The sequence below is a fragment of the Giraffa tippelskirchi genome, chromosome 9 (assembly GCF_054371585.1).
Source record: "Giraffa tippelskirchi isolate mGirTip1 chromosome 9, T2T-mGirTip1v1.2.pri, whole genome shotgun sequence".
NCBI lineage: Eukaryota > Metazoa > Chordata > Mammalia > Artiodactyla > Giraffidae > Giraffa > Giraffa tippelskirchi.
In genome coordinates this window covers 117,897,664-117,921,448 of record NC_137283.1, presented here as the reverse complement: position 1 = coordinate 117,921,448, position 23,785 = coordinate 117,897,664, and the positions used below count along the sequence as shown (strand labels likewise).

The following is a 23,785-nucleotide window of genomic DNA, read 5'->3' as shown; positions in this document are numbered from 1 at the left end:
TAAGTGTTCTCATCAAAAAGTGAAAATAAATAATAACTATGAATAGTAATAAATGCATTAATTAACTTGATTGTGATACTCATTTCACAATACCTTAAATCATCACATTGTAAACTTTAAATATATTTTTGTCAACTATACCTCAAAAAACCCAGGGGGAAAAATGTAAAGCTTGGCCCAGAATCCCCAAATGAGCAACTTGCTTAAATAGAATGAAGCCTGTAATTTCAACTCAATGTTGTTAAGTAACCAAATTAAATAACCACAGTACATATGTAACCTGCAGGAAAATTCAAGAAGTTGTATAAAACTCTCTAAAGCTTGTATGGGTTTGTACCTGCCTGAATATAGAAATAAATATAAGTTCTAATACATTTCTGACCTTGATAACCAATCAAAGATCAATATGTTTAAAATTATAACTGGAGATTATTGCTAAAATAATTCATGATTTTCTATGTGCATCATTTACACAAGATGAATACTTTCATTCATAACTGTTGTAAATGCCAGTGTCACAGTGTAGTTGGAGGGATTTTGGAAGTCAGGCGTTTGGTTGGGTAAGGGTATTTTAAAAAGTTTGAGAGAGTGCTGTTCTAATATCCAAAGGGAATAATATGACAAATTCTGTAAAAAATAAACGCTATCATAAACATTTGCATAATGATAATTTAATTTTCATATGAGACTAAAGTTTGATTTTGTGGGTGTGAAACTGAGGTGCAGTACTTATTCATGAGATGTGGTTGACAAAATTGGGCATGGAGAATGGAGTTAGTGGAACCTTGTGCTGCTGAGGAAGGGTCCCTGTTGAAACTCCAGAGAGAATCCTACAAAATAGGAGATACTGCAGTGCCCTGTAGCTAAGTGAAAGTTGGTGGTATATATCCAAGACAAAGAAAGTAGTGCTGCAGGGAATACAGCAAATTCACAGCTTCACTGTTTTGGCCATTCTGAGGTTGGCACAAACAAATTCAACTTCCTATCTTTTTATTTAGTCATTTATTTTTTTTTTTTTATAAATTTATTTATTTTAGTTGGGGGCTAATTACTTTACAATATTGTAATAGTTTTTGCCATACATTGACGTGAATCAGCCATGGGTTTACATGTGTTCCCCTTCCTGGACCCCCCACCCACCTCCCTCCCCATCCCATCCTTCTAGATCATCCCATTGCCCCGGCCCTGAGCCCTTGTCACATGCATCGAACATGGAATGGTGTTCTGTTTCACATATGATAATATACATGTTTCAATGCTATTCTCCCAGAACGTCCCACCCTCACCTTCTCCCTCAGAGTCCATAAAATTGTTCCATGCATCTGTGTCTCTTATTCTGTCTCGCATATAGGGTTATCGTTACCATCTTTCAAATTCCATATATATGCATTAGTATACTGTATTGTTGTTTTTCTTTCTGGCTTACTTCACTCTGTATAATGGGCTCCAGTTTCATCCATCTCAGTAGAACCGATTCAAATGTATTTTTTTTAATGGCTGAGTAATATTCCATTGTGTATATGTATCACAGCTTCCTTATCCATTCGTCTGCTGATGGACATCTAGGTTGCTTCCATGTCCTGGCTATTGTAAACAGTGCTGCGATGAACATTGGGGTACACGCGTCTCTTTCAATTCTGGTTTCCTCGGTTTATAGTCATTTATAAATCTGTAATCAAAATCCGTATTGATAATAGATGCTTCTTGTTGATATATAGATTTGACTTGTATGAAAATCTAAGCCATTTATTACTCTAATAGAATTCATCCCTCTAACATAGCTTCTTTATCAGTGATTGTTTCCATGTTAACATGTTGAACTTGTTACTCTAATGGAAAGTTTGGCAGCTCTTCTCATATTACTATATGAAAGAAATAGTCTATCTGAGAAATAAATCAGGTTAACCAATGTGCAAAGGTCCATTTTAACCTATGGTGTATCCACCTAATGTAAGATATGCACATTTCTGTTTTGAGTATGTAGAGGAGAGGCTGTGTATGACATTTGGCATTTTCAATAGTTGTCTGTGTAGTCTGCTATGCTGGAAGTACTCATTTAGCAGGGTTCTCTCAGCATTGTTATTGCTGGATTTTCTGCATGCAGGTATTTTCCTAATATCTTTTCCTAATCTGTCTCTTAATGAAGCTCAAGAATTTCACTGTGGTTGAGCAGAAGTAAAGAAAGAAATCTCTGTTTCACGATTTCCATGTAAAGGTCTTTCAATAGATCTATATAATATCAATCCAACCAAATACAAGAGTTTAGTAAATAGGATTTTGTAAGTTTTAAAGAAACTATGTACTCAGAGTCAGGATATATGTTTTTAGTCTTATTTTTCTCCCCATTATAGGCTCTGAGAACTCTGCTTAATATTTACTGTTGCAACTTAATCAATTCACCTTAAAAACAAAAACAGAAGAATGAACAAACAAAACCATAAATGAATACCAGTCTCATGCAATACTGTTTTTCTTTGAAATGCAGAATGGCACGTTATAGAGACTGAATAAATGCAGAATAAAGAAGTTCTTTTCTATCCAGTTTTAGTATAGCCTTCCTGAAAAATGAGCTAAAGGATCAATCATGTTTTCTTATTCATGAAAATTTTCTACAACTGAATTTTAATTCAGTTACAGAAATTTTGGCAGAAAATGATGTTTTCTATATTTTTATTTAGTCAGTTTTTAACTCAAGGAGTTTTTACCCAGGGAACTTATGGGGTAAATACTACTTATTGACAGTTTGTGTTATACTATGAAAAAGTGTGCTAAAGTTGTTTAAATTACTTATGATCTGAGGCTAATCATCAATAGAAAAATTATCAGTTATATTAGCATGAAAACTAGCACTGGATTTACCTTTGGAAATTTTTTGTTTATAAGGTTCTTCTTTCCATGTGTATTTAAAGAAGAAGCTCTAAGTCTCCAAGAACTTCTATAGTTCAATGCAATGTGTGACATATGCGGGTTATGAATAAAGAAGTATTGCTTTGAACTATAGTTAAAACTACCATAGAAATATTTTTATAATTTTCTTTTCCAGTTTCTGCTTGAATTATCTGTGAACAGTAAAAATATATCATCATTTGAACTTTTTAAAGCTATGCTATTCTTCAAAAAAGCATATTTTTATTATTGAATTGAACTGTCAGTAGATTAAGTAGTGTTAACATGAAATTTATTCTTAATATGCAATAAATAGGTTGTAGACCTGATAAAAACAGTTTTTAGTTAAAAGAATTCCATTAGCATCATTACAATGCTAGAGAAAATAATGTGCAAAATAGAGTCACTGTCATGATCCTGACCCTGTGATACAAATTAAAATAAAGAAAAGTGTCATATTTCTCTGTGGTTCAACTTGGGTTCACCTAATAGCACTCTGACAAAAGCAAATGTTTTGTCATTTAGTCTGTTGCCAAGAACATTTTAGTGCATAATTAATGATAATCCACTCTTTAATATGTGTATATGAATGAACACAAAGTTCCTGCTGGTGCCACAGAAACAATATCGTGTTCAGTGTGAAGAGAGCAGCACGATATCTACTAAAATAATGAGCTGTGGAAAGGATAATGGAAGGTGTCAGAAGCACAATAAACATGATTAGAGTGGATGAGGAGAAAAGAATGCAATTTAGTACTATCAGAATTTTTCTCTTAAAAAGAAAGTAATTCCTTCATGGATTTTTCATGTCTTCTCTTGCCAGGTTATCTATAAATATCATGGAAATGCAGGCTGTTGCTTAGCTTACACCTCTCTCTTGTATAATTGACCCTCAAGATGTGATGTTCTCTAGAGTAATGCTTATTATTTACTATGCATACAAATCACCTGGGGAATATGGTAACATGCAGATTCTGATTCAACAGACCTGAGGTGGGACCTGAGATTTTGCATTTCACACTGGTTCCCAAGAGATGCTCTTTTTTCTGGTCTATGGATCCCACTTGCATGACAATCATCTTTGGGCCTATTCTCAGAAGACACAATCTCCCTAAACAGTTAATCCACTGACATGAATTTAAATATATCCTGTATGTTCCTGATTTGTTATTCTTTATTCCAGTTTCAACTCTTCTAATCTTTGAATTATTCAATTACATATTAAAAACTAAACTCATTACTGCCACCCTCAAATGCAATGTTCCTGCTTCATGCCCTATCACATTAATGATACTATCATTCCTCAACTTGACTAAGATGATCATATTATACCCATTTTACAGACATTGCTTTGAAAGTTAGATAATATATAAATAACTCCACTACTAAGTAAGATAGTCAAAATTTGTGTAAGTATTATCTGATTTGAAGGTCTATATTTATTTGCTGTATTTGATTATATCTTTTTAAAATAAACTTCCCCTAATAGAGTTCAAAATTAACTAGTCTTTTGTAGTACCTTTTTACTGTGAAGACACTTTTAAAGGTTAAAAAAATTAGTAAAATAAACTAAATTAAACTTGCCAGTCTTTATCTTCTGATAAGCTCATACTCAATCATAAAATGCAGTTTTCTGTGTAACCTTTTCCAGTTTTCAAGGCAATGTAATATCTTCTTTCTTCTATGATTTCACAGAAGCTTGATATCCTACCAAGAAATACATCAGATTGCATACCAATTGTTTGTTGAGGTGTCTGTCTTCATACCTTGGGGTATAAGCTCCTGGGAGTTAAGAACTGTGTCTTATTTATCTGTAAATGTTTAAAATTATAATAAAAATGGAAGGAATACATGACAGTTTTAAAAATTAATCAAATAGTATAGAAACATACATAAAAATTATCTTGCAAATGCTCTCTTCAAATCCCATTTCTCTGAATTTAAGTAGTCATTGTTGTAAATTTAGTGTGCAATTATTGAAATTATCTATGCATACCTATTCATATACTATTTATAATCTTCCCATCTACATAGTTATATATATGTGTATATAAATATTAGGTCATATTGTACAAACTATTCTTTGACTTGCTTTTATTTAGGAAGTATCTTGGGCAACTTTTCATATATTTATATACAGATATAATAGTTTTAGTGAATATATAGTAACCATGATATAAAGGTATTATTTTTTAGTTAAATGTATTAATTTATAATGCTATATTAGTTTCTAGTGTATAACAAAGTGATTCAGTTATATATAGAGAATATATATATCTGTATATATATTTATATTCCTTTCCATTATGGTTTATTCGAAAATACTGAATATAATTCCTTGTGCTATATAGTAGGATTTTGCTGTTTATCTATTTTATATATAGTATTAATAGTTTGTATCTGCTAATCCAAATCTCCTATTTAATCTTTACACCACTTTTCCCATTTGATGTAAATGTTTTCTAAATTTGTTGTAAGTCTGTTTCTATTTTTTAAATAATTTTATTTGTATCATATTTTAGCTTTCACTTATAAGGGCTATCATATGATATTTGTCTTTTTCTGACTCACTTCACTTAGTGTGATAATCTCTAGGTCTATTCATGTTGCTGGCATTATTCCATTATTTTTTATGGCTGAGTAGTATTCCATTGTATATATGAACCACATCTTCTTTATCCATTCTTCTATCAATAGATATTTAGCTTGCTTCCATGTCTTGGCTACTGTAAATAGTACTGCAGTGAATATTGGAGTACATGTATCATTTTGAATTATGGTTTTCTTCATATTTGCCCAGGAATGGGATTGGAGGATCATATGTTAGTTTTATTTTCAGTGGTCTTATGAACTTCTATACTGTTGTCCACAGTGACTGCACCAATTTACATTCCCACCAGCAGTGTAGGACAGTTCCTTCTCCACACCCTCCAGAATTTATTATTTGTAGACAATTTAATAATGGCAATTTTGATCTATATGAGGTGATACCTTATTTTAGTCTAATTTGCATTTCTGTAATAATGAGAAATGTTGAGCATCTTTTCATATGCCTATTAGCCATATGTATGTCTTCTTTGAAGAAATGTTATTTAGGACTTTGGTCCATTTTTTTATTGAGTTGTTTGTTTTTTGGTATTGGATTGTATGAGCTGTTTGTATATTTTGGAAATTAAACCCTTGTCAATCACATCATAATTCTTAAATACTCACATATATGGACAAGTTAAGGTTTTCAACATTTTTTCATTACAAATAAAGTTGAGAAAACATGTTTCATATTTGTTTTTGTTTATGTTTGAGTGTTTCTCAATGATAGATATCTAGACTTGAATTCACTGATTAAAAATATTGCATGCTTTGATACATGCAGCCAAATTACCTGATAAGGAAACAATACCAGGTCATTCTGCCATGAATAGAATGACCATGATTTTTTTCCTAAAAAAGGAGATGTTTCCTTCACCTATACTGGTCTTATCAAACTGTTAATTTATGTCAACAATACAAGTGAGGAAAAAAAATCTTATTTTTATTTTCATTTCCCTAATTACTTTTAATCTTAGTATATCTTGGAAATATTTTTGTTTGAATTTTTCTCTATGGTCATTTTTTTCTGTTGATTTTATTTGGTTTTTAATTATTTGTTCATACATTTAAGAATTAATTATATATTAATTTTCTGAGGGTTTTCTCATTCTCTTGTCTCTAAATTTATTTGCAATATATTTAAATGAAATCCAGATTTCACATGTTCTGGTTATTTTGTCTTCATGACCTGTTGCTTTGTTGTTTACTTGGATCTACTTATTTTCATCTTAGTTTCTTCTTTATGTCATTATGTTGCTTCACATAGAGTAAGGCACATCATTTTACAGTGTATAGTTAGATGAGTTTGAATAAACATAGCTTATTCATAGTTGTAAAGCTGTCACCACAGAAAAAGGAAAACTGTTTTTCTCTGTAGGTTATCGTCAACCCCATGCTTTCATTTAGCATAATAATTTTGAAATTTATCCATATTGTGCATGTATCAGCAGATTTTTCCTTTTTATTATTGAATAGTATTGTGTTTTAAAGATGAACCATACGTTTTTAAAAAATCCATTTACCAGGTGATGGACATTTTTTGTTGTTTCTATTTATTAGTAATAAGAAAAAAAGCTGTGGAGGTGTTTGTGTATACATATGTCTTCTTATTTACTTGAATAAATAAATAGGAGAGGCATTGATAGATTTTATAGTTAGCAGAAGATTATATAATTTTCAGTCCCACCAACAAAGTATGAGAGTTGTATTTGATCCTCACCCTTGTTTGATATTACCAAGTTGTTCATTTAAGTATTTTCATATATAGTGGTGATGGGGAAATCTGTCCATATAACTATTTGCCATATGTATGTCTGATACATACATATGTATGGTAATACATATGTAATAGAATAATAGAATAGGTAATAGGTAATAGAAGAATCTGTTCAAATCTTTCACTCTTTTAAAATATTAGACTACTGATATCTGAAGAGTTTTTCTGGCTACATGTCCTTTGTCAATTATGAGTTTTGCTAAAATTTTCTCCCAGTCTATGTCTTGCCTTTTTCTTTTTAAGTGTTTTTCAAAGAGCAAACTGTTTTACTTTAATGAAGTTTAATTTATCCAGTTTTTAAGTTTGCTTTTTGCATTCTATGTAAGAAATAATTGTGTAACTCAAAGTTACAATGATTTTGTTTGGTATATTTTCTTTTAAATTATATGTTTTAGAATTTCAGGCTTTACTTTTAGGTCTAGGATACATTTTTGGTTTCACTTCATATGATGTGAGGTAAGGATCTAGTTTAATTTCTTCTTTATTTTTTTTTTTGCTAGCTGTACAATTGTCTTATTGTGATTTATAGGAAAAAATCATAAAAATAATGAACACAAATTAAGTGAAATAACATGAAATAAAATCATAAGTGAAGCAGGGCCATGGAATGGGAGCATTAAGAGAGTAAAGAATGGGAAGCAAGATACAATTTTAATAAGGTCCTTAGGGTAGGGTTCATTTAAGCAAGCACTTGAAATTGGTGAGAGAAGCCATCTAATAAGTGTGGGGCTGATCGTTACAGGCTGTGGGAACTATATAGCCAAGGCTCTCAGATTAAATTACGGCTACCTTGACAAGGTAGCAGGGTGACCCAATAGGTCTAAGACAGTGATCAATGAAAACACAGGAGGACATGAAGTCACAGAAGTCACAGGAACTTGATCATATAAGACTTTGTAGGCTATTGGCTCTTACCGGGACATAAATGTAAAATCATTAGAGTTTAAACAAGAGAGTGATAGATTTAACACAAGATTTTAAAGAATCACTTTGAGTACTGTGTTAGAAAGAGGCTATAAGAGAACAAGAAAGAGGGAGACGATTAATGAGGCTGACCTGGGAAAGGAAAGTCAGAATTTACTTATAATTAAATTTGATATGTGAAAGAAAGGAGTTATGAATGGCTTCCAGTGTCTGACCTCAGCAATGAGAAGGATGGAGTTGTAATAAGCTGATATGGGAAGGTTATGAGTAAAATAGATTTGAGGGGAAATCATGAGACTGTTTAGGACATTTTAAATTTGAGCTGCCTAATAAATATCCAAGTAGAAATGCTGTATGAACAATTTGACATAAGAGTCTGGAGTTCAGAAATCTGTACTGAAGATAAGTCATTTCACATGCTGGTAGTTTATTTTAAGAGATTGAATGAGACTAGAAAAAAAGAAAAATGAATGTGGCTAGAGGAAAAACAAAGGATTGAGCCCAGAGATACTATAAAATCAAGATGTTGGTAAGAAGGAGGAGTCAAGTTGACTAGGTGGGAGCCTTCACTGAGGCTGGAGAAAAAGCAAGTAAAGATGGTGCTGAATATGAGGGAGTGATTCACTGGGTTAAATGCTTCTGATGGCTAAATAGAGGGAGAATTGAGAACTGACCACTTGATTTGACATTGCAGCTATTACTTATGACCTACAAGACAACATTTGTATAGTAGTGGGGAAAAAACCTGATTGGAATAGGCTTAAGAGAAAAATAGAAGAGACATTGGAGAAGGATTACCGACAATTCTTTGAGAATTTTGTCATGAATTGGAGAAAGGAATAAGGAATACAAGGCTAAAAAGGCTTTTATTGTTTTTTAGTAGAAGAAATAAGTAGCTTGTTTTTATGACTGATGGGAAAAATAAAAATTGATGAAGCAGATCAAAGGGGAAAGATACTGGAGCAGTGTGCCCGGGCAGATAAGAATTTCTGAGTTCTAATGCAAAAGTGGAGGGTGGAGGTAATGACCTTAAGAGTCCTTTAAAAAAGGACTCCTAAAGGAGTCCATGGGATTTCCCTGGTGGTGTAGTGGTTAAGACTCAGCCTTCCAATGCAGGGTGTTCGATCCCTGGTTGGAGAGGTAAGGTCCCACATGCCTAGTGGCAAAAAAAAAAACAAAAATTCAGAACATAAACAACAAAAGCAATATTGTGACAAATTCAATAAAGACTCTAAAAATGATCCACATCAAAAATAAAATCTTACAAAAATGAAATCTATCAATTTATAAAAGCAAAACAAAACTTTAGGAGTCCATGTATTGTAACTGGAAGAGAGGCAAATGCATGAATACAAATGATGGCTGCTGGGTAGATAAGGTAGTGGAGCTCAAGGAGGTTATCTTCTGTCTGCTTTTATTTTCTCACTGAGTTATAAAGCAGAATCTTTGCCTGAGAGTTGAAATGGGAGAGAAGGTATTGGAGGTTTGGGAAAAGAAGTCATAGAATAATCACCTAGGAAAGTAGACTAGTGATTGGATAGATGAAGTGTTATAGAATTGCTGGACACCAATATGGGATGTTAAAGTTCATGATCATGAATTTAAACACATAGTCTATGTGGTTGTAGTGCTTTTCTCCAGCTACATTTAGTATGGTTGAAGGTACAGAAATAGAAGGGCAAGGAAATAAGTGGTGTATGAAAAATAAAATGAAGAGAGACATTTAGACCAATGATTTTGTTCACAGCAAAATCCAAAGGGTCAGTGACTTTAGTTTCTTTGCAGATCCCATAGTAAATTTAAATATACAGAATAATTTTGCTAGGAAAAATAAGAAAGTGGCAAAAAAATAAATACAGGAAAGGGATGATAAAAGGAAAGGGGCAAGTAATATTGGAGCTATAAAATAGCTGAATCTAGATAGTTTCAGTCACATTTGTATGTGTGACTGAATGACAGTCATCCCTTTATTGTTCATACTTGTTTTTCCTAGTTTTCAGCCTGCTGTAAGTCAAATACCACATTCTCCGGTGGCTAATTCAGCTGTCAGCAAGGATGTACCTTTACTTGAAAGAGTCAACAACATTTCTGTCTCCCACTACAGCACTGTTGCAGGCACCCATTTAAAATGTGAAACAAAACTCTTCAGTAAAATATGCTGTGGACACAAGTTCAAAAGTTCAAGCTCACCATGCTGCTAAAGTTTAAAGACAGAGAAGTAGTAAAGTGCCATTCATGAGTCATTCAAATTGGGTATACTTAATGGAATTGTGACAAAAGCCAATGTTCTTTTCTTTTCAAGAGTGGTTGCTATGTTAAATTATAGAGCCTTGTTAATGGTATTCTACTCTTGTCATTCACTTCAGAAAATGTTACAATAAGCATTAGAATATGATTATTGCATAATATAATAATTTTTTGCTCCTAGCCCTATGTCAAACCAGATGCCCATCTAACTTCAGTGCTGTGACTGCTACACATCTCCTTGTCCTGATGTTCCAGGTGCTGCTGAAGTAGTTCAGAATACTTCATTAGTGACACCAGTGCTATGGCTTGCTGAAACACTAAAGTTTGTAAATAAAGCAGTATCTGCTCATTTGAAACATGAACACTGTTTCCACTTATAAACTGGGAAGAAAAATATTGGCAAGGAGCCACATCCTTTCCTGGCATTGCTTAGATGACCTTTAATGCATTTGATCAGGGTATGAGTCACTGTTTCTGAGAACTGGAGTTCTTGCAAGTGGTCACCTTGTTGGAAGGGAACTGAAGATGTAATTCCTTAGTCACACCTCTATGATCTCAGTGTCTGCTGTAAAGTTGATAGAAAAAAATTAAACAAAATAAAATAATCCAAAACTTGAAAGTTGAGGGGATAAATAGTTCCTGTTTAAACAATAAGAAAATGCTCTGTCATAGAACATAAGATTAAGATTTGTTGTAGTATCTTATCCATAAAGAATGAGAAAAGAACTTTAAGATATTAATCTCTGTTCTAGCTTTTGGAATAACTTCCTCAATGGTTACAAAGTTAGGTATACTCCTGCTTGCATTTGATTATGTAAGTGTTATACTATAGGACCTTATCTGTCAGTATTCTAGCAGAATAAAAGAAAAGGAATGAAATGGAGGAGTTGATGAATATTTAATAATGCTTCTAATCAATCTCACCAAATAAATATTTCTTGTGTTGCTTTGCAATTGAGATTGGCTATCAGAGGAACTTGCAGATGGTTATTTTCATATTCCCCAGTGAAAGTCTTGGAAGTCTGGTTGGACTGGTAAATGATTTTATAATCATTAATAAATTTTAATGACTAATAACTTAGAATAAACAAAATGATATTGAAATATGTTTTCTGGGTAAAGTTTTTATCAAATATATGTTGCATCTTTTCCTAAAGTATTCACTTATTTTAAAAAGTAATATTTTACATTGTAATGTTTAATTTATACTGTTCCTTTATGTATCCCCTAACCACTTTAACTGTCACATTTCGTATTGTAGAAATCAGTAGCATCAAAGAGAAATGCCAGCCATAATACACAAGCCATAAAGATCATTTCAGATCATAATTAATTTGGAAATGCTGATGGGTTTGCTGTGACCATAAGTAAGACTTTTTTTTTAAGAAAAAGACCCACTGTAGTGGTACCTCTTTCAGTAAACGTAAGCAAAAATGAACAAGGTATACCATAGCTGGGAAAACAACCAACATGGAGAAAAAAGGATAATATTACATAAAGTATTGTTGAAAAGTAAAGTGTTATATTTAAATGAATCACAAGTTCAGAACTAATTAAAAATTTTGTAGTCAGATTAACTGTCTTTAGGATCAATAGGTGTGGCCTAGTTGGATCTTGGGGTCAAAAAAAAAAATTCTTATAGACATCAATTTGTTCTCCTGGTGATCACTTTTAACCCCTTATGATTCTTGTGCTCTTCCATAAGTAGCTCTCCAATTTAAGAGTTGAAGATTTCTTCAAAATGCAATGAATTGGATTCCTTAGCATGTCTAGAAAGACACTAGACATGAAATGAAACACTGACTTTGATATTGTTTTGCTATATTGTGTGTGTATGTGTGTGTTTAAAAAGAATAATTAATTGCAAAAAGACTCTTCTCATTCTTTTTTTTTTAATGATTATCTTATATTTTATGGAAGAAATGAACTCTGTATGTAAAAAGATAAAGAGTGAAAGAAATATAACTTCTATATTTGTGCCACCGTGGACTCCCTTCACTAATGACTATGGCTTTATCTAATTTAAAAAAATCAGGTGCTAGTGGTTGTAGAGGTGATTGAGAAGGTGGTATTTGCATTTATAAGCCAGATATAATTTACTACAAACATATCTCTCTCACAATAGATATTTTAAATTATTGGAGCTGGAATTTTTCCTAAAGCAGAGTGTATGAATACACATTTTACCACAAAGGAATGTAAACAGTATTTTGGGTTTAGTTTTGTCCTTTGACCAGAGTCATGCTAAACAGTAGCTTCCTGTTCATTATTACAGATTGGAAATATTTCTCTGAGCTACTGTGTAAGCCAGATTGGTAAGGAGAGGCTGGGAAAAAATCTATTGGAGAATAATTCTAAATCTTTTCCAATACTCATGTTCCTCTCAAATCTCCTGCAATTCTTCCCAATCTTCCAGATTTATTTTCCAGAAGTTTTCAGATGACTTTTGATTAGAAGGCTTAAAAAAAAAAACACCTAGGTTTTCATCAGAAAATTACATTTACAGTTCTACTCTGAAAGTGTTTATCTATAGAATTACCCATGAGTTCATCTCCTGGTTAGTTCCACCTCTCACTTCAATCAAGAAAAAATCATCTTTTATGACATAATCCAAAATCCATACACCCCAGAGAGGTGATGCCCAGACATTTTGTGCTGCTAAGAGGGATCTGAAATTTTATTAACAGTTAAGAATTTGAAAGATAAACAATTTTTTCCTTCATCGTGTTTTTTTTCCCCTAAAAATTGCATTAGCAGACATTGAAGAGAACAAAGTCTTCTCCTCATTAAAAAATTGTACTCGATGCACTCTGATTTATTTAAATATCTTTTGTCAGACTCAAAGAGGGAGTCAGAGAAATTCTGGTTAAACAGGATGACACTTAAATACAGTTATTGTAAAAGAGATTTATTCCTAAACAAACTAATAAAAGTATGAATTGATAGATATAAAAGAAAACCTTTTAAAAGTTTTAACTATTTCCTTTTATTATTTTTAAAAGAAGCATTTATTTGTAGAGTAAAAACTGTGAATTTTATATATAAAAATTAGTGCTGAAGAGCTAACTTAAAAAATAGACTTTATTTTCTAGACAGTTTAAGGTTCAGGGAAAAATGAGGTGGAAGATACAGAAATTTTTCATATGCTCTCAGTCCACAACACATGCAGAGCCTACCTCATCTTCTATCAGAGTGGTACGTTGTTGCAATCAGTAGACCCGCATGATACAACATTATCACTCAAGTCCATAGTTTGCATCAGAATTCACTCTTTATCTTGTATGTTTCAATTGGATTTGAAAAATGTATAATGATGTATATCCACCATTATAGAATCACACAAAATAGTTTCACTGCTCCCAAAATCCTCTCTGTTCTACCTATTCACCCCCAGCCAGACCCCTAACTACTGGCAACTACTGATCCTTTAAGTACCTCTCTTTGTGTGTGTATGTGTGCTAGTCACTCAGTCATATCCAACTTTTTGTCACCACATGGACTGCAGCCTGCCACGCTCTTCTGTCCATGGAATCCTCCAGGCAAGAATACTAGAGTGGGTAGCTGTTCCCTTCTCCAGGGGACCTTCCTGACCCAGCGATCGAACCCAGGTCTTCTGCGCTGCAGGCAGATTCTTTACCATCTGAGCCAACAGGGAAGCCCTTTACTGTCTCTGTTCTTGCCTTTACCAGAATATTGCATAATTGGAATCAAGATGTATGTACCCTTTTCAGACTGACTTCCTTTACTTAGTGGTACGTGTTCATGTGTACTCCATATCTTTTCATGCCTTGATAGCTCATTTATTTTTAGCACTGAATAATATTTCACTGTCTGAATACACTACAGTTTATTTATATATTCACCTACTGAAGGACATAATGGTTGCCTCATAATTTTGGCAATTTCAAATTAAGCTGTTGTAGACGTCTGTGTGAAGCTTTTAGGTAGACATAAGTTTTAGGCCCTTTAGGTTAAATACCAAGGAACACAGTTACTGGATCATATGGTAGGACTATGTTTAGTTTTGTAAGAAATTTCCAAAATGTCCTCCATAGTGGCGGTAACATTTTGCTTTCACGTTACCAATGAATGATGGTTCCTCTTGCTCCACATCCTTACCAGCATTTGGATTTGGCCATTCTAAAATATATGTAGTAGTATATTGTTGTTGATTTTTAAATATATGTGATGTGGACTATCTTTTCATATGTGTATTTGCCATCTATATCTTCTTTGCTTCTTGTTCAGGTCTTTGGCCCAGTTTTTAGTTGAGTTGATTGTTTTCTTATTGTTGAATTTTAAGTCTTTTGTATATTTTGCATAATAGTCCTTTATCAGACTTCAAATATTTTCTCCCAACCTGTGTCTTTTTCCCCCCATTCCCTTGACAATGTCTATTACAAAGTAAAGGTTTAAATTTTAATGAAGTTCAGCTTATCAGTGCCTTTTGTCATGGGTCATTTCCTTGGCTGTTATATCTAAAAAGTCATCACATACTTGTGGTCATTTAGGTATTTTCCCATGTCATATTCTAAGAATTTTATAGTTTTGCATTTTACATATAGGTGTATGATATAGTCGAGTTAATTTATGTAAAGGATATAACATTTACATCTTAGATGCATTTTTTTACATCTAGTTGTTCCAACACCATTGTTGAAAAGACTATTTTTGCATAATTGTAAATTGTATTGCCTTTGATTTTTTGTAAAGTTGACTCTATTTGGGTGCTATGCTAAGTCATTTCAGTTGTGTCCAGCTTGTTGTGACCCCATGGACTGTAGCTCACCAGGCTCCTCTGTCCATTGGATTCTCCAGGCAAGAATACTGAAGTGGTTTGCCGTGCTGTCCTCCAGGGAATCTTCCTGACCCAGGGATTGAGCCTTTGTCTCTTATGTCTCCTGAATTGGCAGAAGGGTTCTCTATCACTAGTGCCATCTGGGAAGCCCCTGTTTCTATTTAGGTGAGTGTATTTTGGGGTTCTCTATGCTATACCACTAACCTGTTTGTCTATTCTTTCAGTGAAATGCCACAGTCTTGGTTACTGTGCTAAAGTATTATAAATGGTTTACAGTAAGTCCTAAAGTTGGGTTGTGTCAATCTTCTGACCCTGTTCTTTTCCTTCAATGTTGTGTTGGCTATTGTGGGTTTTTGCCTCTTCATAAGATTTTAGAATCTGTTTGTTGATATCCACCAAATAACTTGCAGGGGTTGGTATTATTTTGAATCTGGAGGTCAAGTTGGAAAGAACTGACTTCTTACCAATACAGAGTTTTCCTATCCATAGACATTGAATATTGTACCATTTATTTAGTTACTTTGATTTCTTTCATCAGAATTGTATGGTTTTCTATATGTAGGTCCTGTACATATTTCTTAGACTTACACCTAGATATTTCATTTTGGAAAATGCTAATTTAAGTGGTCCCCTTCATAGATCACAGCCTTGTCAGTTTTCATTTCAATCCCAAAGAAGGGCAATGCCAAAGAATGTTCAAACTACTGTGCAACTGTACTCATTTCACAAGCTAGCAAGGTTATACTCAAAAGCCCTCAAGCTTGGCTTCAGTAGTATATTAACCAACAACTTCCAGATGTACCACTTGGTTTAGAAAAGCCAGAGGAACCAGAGATCAAATTGCCAATATATGTTGGATCATGAAGAAAACAAGGGAGTTCCAGAAAAGCATCTATATCTGCTTCAGTGACTACGCAAAAGCCCTTGACTGTGTGGATCACAACAGACTGTATAAAATTCTTCAAGAGAATATCAGACCACCTTACCTATTTCCTGAGAAACCTGATGCAGGTCAAGAAGCAAGAGTTAGAGCCAGTCATGGAACAACTGACTGGTTCAAAATTGGAAAAGGAGTATGACAATGATGTATATTGTCACCCTGCTTATTTAACTTATATGCAGAGTACATCATACAAAATGCCAGGCTGGATGAATCACAAACTGGAATCAAGTTTGCCAGGAGAAATATCAACAACTTCAGACATGCTAATGATACCACTCTAATGGCAGAAAGTGAAGAGGAACTAAAGAGCATCTTGATGAGGGTGAAAGAAAAGAGTGAAAAAGCTGGCTTGAAACTCAACATTCAAAAAATGAAGATCATGGCATCTGATTCCATCATTTCATAGCAAATAGATGGGGAAAAAGTTGAAACAGTGATAGACTTTATTTTCTTGAGCTCCAAAGAAATCCAAAGAAAATGAAATCCTATTTGTTGTTAGGATGGAGTCATGACCGTTAAGTTACATGCTGGACTTTAAACTTGAATTTCCAACTAACTTCTTAAAATCTTGTTTCATTGCCCCTTAAAATGGAATTTAACCCTAGGGCTGTTTTTGATCTACTGAATAACACTGGTAATATTCTCTTTTCATTCTATAACCCCCTTAATATAGTTGTGCTTCAAAAACATACTGATCCATTGATCCCTCTTTCACAGTGCTAGTTGTGTTTCAGATTTTTTTTAACCCTCATCTTTGAAAAGTTATTTGAGATCAATAAGGATTATTAAGGTGTGATGGCTAGTAAGAAACTTGGATGAGAACAGTGATAAAAATTCTCATGTTTTTTTCTTTGGAGCTAATTCTTGTTGTGTAGAAAGAGGAATTTCTTATATAAAAAAATTCTACTCACAGAATAGAATAGAAATCTATCCTTTTAGGGTATGAATTCATTCCATTATTTTATCATTTATGAACATATCTACCATTTCATTGGTTAATTCCATAAATCTTCCTGATTTTTCCTTTATATTCATTTTAGAGTATCATTCAGAGGTTTTCAGTGGATTACTATTTAATCCAATGAGTTTATATGCTTTGTGAAGATATATTGTATTAATAACACTCAGTAAGCGAAAAATGTTGTATATTTGGAAAGTTTCTTACTTGGCACTAACTTTTTGGATAAGCCATTAATTGGGAGATTTTACAGTTTTGTGGCCAAGAGCACATATTCAGGAAGCAGATTTTTATTTTTCCTCAACTCTAATATCAGATAAGACTACGACTTATAAAGAAAACATTTGTGATCATGATATGATACTTATAAAGTGTTTGAAAACAGTATAAGGCAAATAGTAAGCATTTAATGGATATTAGTTATCAAGACCCATACCAATAATATGGTTATATCCAGGTTGGTAAGAAATCAGTGGTGAAATACTAAGAATTAATATGATGGCTTAGCTTCCCTGGTGGCTCAGTGGTAAAGAGTCAAACTGCATTGCAGGAGCCACAGGAGACGCAGGCTTGTTCCCAGCATTGGGAAGATCCCCTGGAGAAGGGCATGGCAAACCACTCTAATATTCTTGCCTGGAGAATCTCATGGACAGGGGAGCCTGGTAGGCTACAGTTCATAGGGTCGCAAAGAGCTGGACACTACTAAAGAAACTTAGCACTCAATATAATGTCTTGGGCCTGGAAAGTGGAACTTTTATGTATTGATTTATTCAACAAATATTTATTATGTGTCAGACACTGTATTCCTTGCTGGAGTTATAAATAATCATAATATAATTTGATTGTTTTAAAAGAGACAAGTAAAATATAGCCTGGGAGCACTGTGTGGGGATTAATAAATTAATTGATTTTGTTTAGAGGAGTCCCAGATGACTTAACAGAGGGAAAAAGCATTGGAATTAGGTCTCTAGAGATGTGCAAGGGTTAGCTAGAGAAAGAATGAAGAGAAGATAAAAAGAAACTTTCCAGGCAGAGGCACAGCATGAACAAGAAAATGAGGCATAAATGTGTCTGGTATATTAAAGAAATAATGGATAGGTAGTCTTTCCTGACTGGATGGCAGAGTATAGAGAGGGAATGATGAGCAATGGGTCTAGAAAAATCAGTTAAGTGCACTGAAGGACATTTAATGCCTTGCAAAATAATTTAAGTTTGTACTGACAAGAGGAAACTATGAGTCTCACATGTATTTTTCTATTGCTGTCATTCGTTGACTTATTCATTTTTTCAGTAAGTATTTATTGAACATTTACTAAATGTCTATTGTGTTTTAGGTATGGGTAACTGAGCAATAAGTGAAAGATAAAAGCCTTGCCTTCAAGGACTTCACAACTCAGTATAGAATAGCAGACAATGAGCAAAAATAATGTAAAATAAGATGCATAGTTTATGGGTTCATGGGTTCATATCCATGAACACTATGAAAAGGCAAAAAGATAGGACACTGAAAGATGAACTCCCCAGGTCTGTAGCTGCCCAATATGCTACTGGAGATCAGTGGAGAAATAACTCCAGAAAGAATGAAGAGACGGAGCCAAAGCAAAAACAACACCCAGTTGTGGATGTGACTGGTGATGGAAGCAAGGTCCGATGATGTAAAGAGCAATATTCATAGGAACCTGGAATGTTTGGTCCATGAATCAGGGCAAATTGGAAGTGGTCAAACAGGAGATGGCAAGAGTGAAGGTTGACATTTTAGGAATCAGAGAATTAAAATGGACTGTAATGGGTGAATTTAACTCAGATGACCATTATATCTACTACTGTGAGCAAGAATCCCTTAGAAGAAATGAAGTAACCATCATATTTAACAAAAGAGTCCTAAATGCAGTACTTGGATGCAATCTCAAAAACAACAGAATGATCTCTGTTGGTTTCCAAGGCAAACCATTCAACATCAGGGAAATTCAAGTCTATGCCCTGACGAGTAATGCTGAAGAAGCTGAAGTTGAACAGTTCTATGAAGACCTACAAGACCTTCTAGAACTAACACCCAAAAAAGATGTCCTTTTCATTTTAGGGGACTGGAATGAAAAGGAGGAAGTCAAGAAACACCTGGAGTAACAGGCAAATTTGGCCTTGGAGTACAGAATGAAGCAGGACAAAGGCTAATAGAGTTTTGCCAAGAGAATGCACTGGTCATAGCAAACACCCTCTTCCAACAACACAAGAGAAGACTCTACATGTGGACATCACCAGATGGTCAACACTGAAAGCAGATTGATTATATTCTTTGCAGCCAAAGATTGAGAAGCCCTATACAGTCAGCAAAAACAATATTGGGAGCTGACTGTGGCTCAGATCATGAACTCTTTATTGCCAAATTCGGAATTAAACTGAAGAAAGTAGGGAAAACCACTAGACCGTTCATATATGACCTAAATCGAATCCCTAATGATTATACAGTAGAAGTGAGAAATAGATTTAAGGGACTAGATTTGATAGACAGAGTGCCTGATGAACTATGGACAGAGGTTCATGACATTGTACAGGAGACAGGGATCAAGACCATCCCCAAGAAGAAGAAATACAAAGAAGCAAAATAGCTGTCTGAGGAGGCCATACAAGCAGCTATGAAAAGAAGAGAAGCAAATGCTAAGGAGAAAAGGAAAGCTATATCTAAAGATTTGCAAGGAGAGACAAGAAAGCCTTCTTCAATGATCAGTGCAAAGAAATAGAGGAAAACAACAGAATGGGAAAGACTAGAGATCTCTTCAAGAACATTAGAGATACCAAGGGAACATTTCATGCAAAGATGGGCTCAATAAAAGATAGAAATGGTATGGACCTAACATAAGCAGAAGATATTAAGAAGAGGTGGCAAGAATACATAGAAGATCTATACAAAAAAGATCTTCACAACTCAGATAATCACGACGGTGTGATCACTCACCTAGAGCCAGACACCCTGGGATGTGAAGTCACGTGGGCCTTAGAAAGCATCACTACGAGCAAAGCTAGTGGAGGTGATGGAATTCCAGCTGAGCTATTTCAAATCCTAAAAGATAATGCTTTGAATGTCCTGAACTCAATATGCCAGCAAATTTGGAAAACTCAGCAGTGGCCATAGGACTGGAAAAGGTCAGTTTTCATTTCAATCCCTAAGACAGGCAATGCCAAAGGATGCTCAAACTACCGCACAATTGCACTCATCTCACATGCTAGTAAGGTAATGCTCAAAATTCTCCAAGCCAGGCTTCAGCAGTACGTGAACTGTGAACTTCCAGATGTTCAAGCTGGTTTTAGAAAAGGCATAGGGACCAGAGATCAAATAGAACAAATGAGTTTTCGGTGATCCGCTGGATCAGTGAAAAAGCAAGAGAGTTCCAGAAAAACATGTATTTCTGCTTTATTGACTATGCCAAAGCCTTTGACTGTGTGATTCACAACAAACTGGAAAATTCTGAAGGAGTTGGGAATACCAGACCACCTGACCTGCCTCTTGAGAAATCTGTATGCAGGTCAGGAAGCAACAGTTAGAACTAGACATGGAATGACAGACTGGTTTCAAATAGGAAAAAGAGTACGTCAAGGCTGTATATTGTCACCCTGCTTATTTACCTTCTATGCAGAGTACAGCATGAGAAACTCGGGGCTGGATGAAGCACAAGCTGGAATCAAGATTTCCGGGAGAAATACCAAACACCTGAGATGTCCAGATGACACCACCCTTATGGCAGAAAGTGAAGAAGAACTAAAGAGCCTCTTGATGAAAGTGAAAGAGGAGAGTGAAAAAGTTGGCTTAAAGCTCAGCATTCAGAAAACAAAGATCATGGCATCTGGTCCCATAACTTCATGGCAAATAGATGAAGAAACAGTGGAAACAGTGGCAGACTTTACTTTTGGGGGCTCCAAAATCACTGCAGATGGTGACTGGCAGCCATGAAATTAAAGGATGCTTACTCCTTGGGAGTAAAGTTATGACCAACCTAGATAGCATATTTAAAAGCAGAGACATTACTTTGACAACAAAGGTCTGTCTAGTCAAGGCTATGGTTTTTCCAGTAGTCATGTATGGATGTGAGAGTTGGACTATAAAGAAAACTGAGTGCTGAAGAATTCATACTTGTGAACTGTGGTGTTGGAAAAGACTCTTGAGAGTCCCTTTGACTTCAAGGAGATCCAACCAGTTCATCCTAAAGGAAATCAGTCCTGAATATTCATTGGAAGGACTGATGTTGAACCTGAAACTCCGAAACTTTGGCCACCTGATGTGAAGATCTGACTCATTGAAAAGACCCTGATGCTGGAAAGATTGAGGGTGGGAGGAGAAGGGGACAACAGAGGATGAGATGGTTGGATGGCATCACTGACTCAATGGACATGAGTTTGAGTAAACCCCGGGAGTTGGTGATGGACAGGGAGTCCTGGCGTATTGCCATCCATGGGGTCGCAAAAAGTCAGACAGGACTGAGCAACTGAACTGAACTGAACTGAACTGAAGATGCATAGTTATAGGTGATAATAAATGCTACTGTGTAAAATAAAGGAAGAGAGCTAGGCAGTGTTAAAGAAATTTAGGATATGACAGCTAAAGAGGCTGTTAGTTAAAAGGCAATGTGAGCCAAACCTGAAGGAGAAAGGAAATGACCTCTGTGAATATCTGAAGAGAAAAGCAAGTGGAAAGACTCTGAGGTAGAAGTGTGATATGCTCAAGAAGCAGCAAGGAGGCCAGCATTGCTGGGACAGAGTAATCAGGGGAGAAAAAATAAAGAGTAAGGCAGAAAGATGATAGAAGAGTGAGATTGGATATGAAGATCACAAAGGACCTTATAGGCCATTCCTAGGACTCAATTTTAGTCTGAGCAAAGAATGGCACGATCTGACTTCTATTTCAAAAGGTTGTCTTTGACTGTTATGCAGAGAATAAGCAGGGGAGATGGGGATGAGGGGTAGAATTAGAGAGGGTAGTTAGGAGACTGCTGAAATGAAACAATTAGACAAGAAAGGATAATGGTTTGGAGCAGTTTGGTAGTGATAGAATAGGTGACAAGAGACTACTCCTTGGAAATATTTGGGTAAGAGTCAATAAGATTTCCTAATGGGTCGACCTAAGTGAGATGTTAAGAGTATCCATGTTGGTTCAAGGGTTTTCAGCTCTTCTGACCTTGCTTTTTCTGACCTTGCTTCCATCTTCCTATAAATTCTTAGACTTCATCAGTTTATTTTCCTCTTGATCCAAGACTGTCTCTGGGAAGGACAGAGGCTTCCAGGCTCTTCACAGCTTTAAAAACAACTTTGGGTGTTTTACTGCCAATCAGTATGTGAAAACAGGCTATATATAATACACACACACACACACACACACACACACACACACCTAGAAAAGTTATGAAGTTTACAAATTACTTATAGCAATAATGCTTAGTAAACTGTACCTTATTTCTCTGAGAAGGTAAATGAAGACTTGTTTGAATCCTGTTTTACTTTGAAATGAGTTTTGGCATTCCCTCTCCTTGGTGAAATTCATGTAGCCTACCTCCAGAAGATAGTTTTTCTCTCCTGATGAAGATGCGGTAGTAGCAGAAAAATAGATCCTCCTTTGTTTACTAAGGGATGTGCTCTTTTCTGTGAGCTTCGAATGGGTAACACCCAAAAGAAAATCCAAGTTTTTTGACTGATGAAACATACAATTTTGGGAAAGAGGAAGTTCAGAATATAGTATATAAGATTTTTAGTACACCTCTCCGAACCTTGAAAGACATCTGCATAAATGAGGATTTAAAGTTATGCTTCATTAACCACAGAGTAAACTTAGCTGTAGTGATACCATTTCACCAACTCCCCATCTCACTCAGTTATCCTAGTTTGATAGCTCCTTCATAGGACCCACAAGCTTTGGGGCAGGAGTGCTCTGATTGGATCTGGTCTATGATTTGGAAAGAAAATTGTTACAAAGTGTAAGGGTATTTGGCACTAGAGGACATAAATCAGTTTTGTTCTTTAAAACCACTTCACTACTATTCTCCCATTCTTAAATGCTTATTAAAGCATCCTGGGGCATAGAATTTTTCTGGAACTTTATCTTTTTGTATGAGTTATCTTTTTGTATGAGAAAGTTATTTTCACAATTATTCTCTCTCCAAATGTAAAATTGAGGTGCTGTTTCATTGAAACATGCTTTATAGCTCTTAAACTTTCTGATCTTTAAATTTATTAAGCAGCCATATATATGTAGTTAATGGGCCTCCCTGGTGGCTCAAGGGTAAAGAGTCTGCCTGCATTGCAGGAGCCACAGGATCGATCCCTGGGTCGGAAAGATCCCCTGAAGGAGGGCATGTCAACCTACTCCAGTATTCTTGCCCAGAGAATCTTATGGACAGCCTGGTGGGCTACACTTCATAAGGTTGCAAAGAGCTGGGCATTACTGTAGCAACTTAGCATGCATGCACATATGTAGTTAATACCCATAAAACAAAATACTACATGAGAAATTATATTTTACTTTCAGTGGAATTTGCACATTTTTCCCCCCTTTTCATAGCAAATACGTACACATTCTGCAACACAGGAAATCACATGGGGCAAATTAGTATCTCTAGAGCACCAGATAAGTTCTTGCCGTCTATGAAGGAGTGTCTCTCAGGGGTGACTGCAGACTTC

The 23,785-nt window shown here is 34.9% G+C and overlaps 1 protein-coding gene across 1 annotated transcript in view; it reads left to right on the top strand.

The window, feature by feature from the left end:
• LOC145521610 (uncharacterized) overlaps nt 1-23,785 on the top strand; it is a 361,851-nt gene that overhangs the window by 326,142 nt on the left and 11,924 nt on the right. Inside the window, exon 9 of the mRNA XM_081530353.1 lies at nt 15,242-15,386. The gene's annotated coding sequence lies outside the window, so the exon portion shown is untranslated. The remainder of the gene's footprint in view (nt 1-15,241; nt 15,387-23,785) is intronic.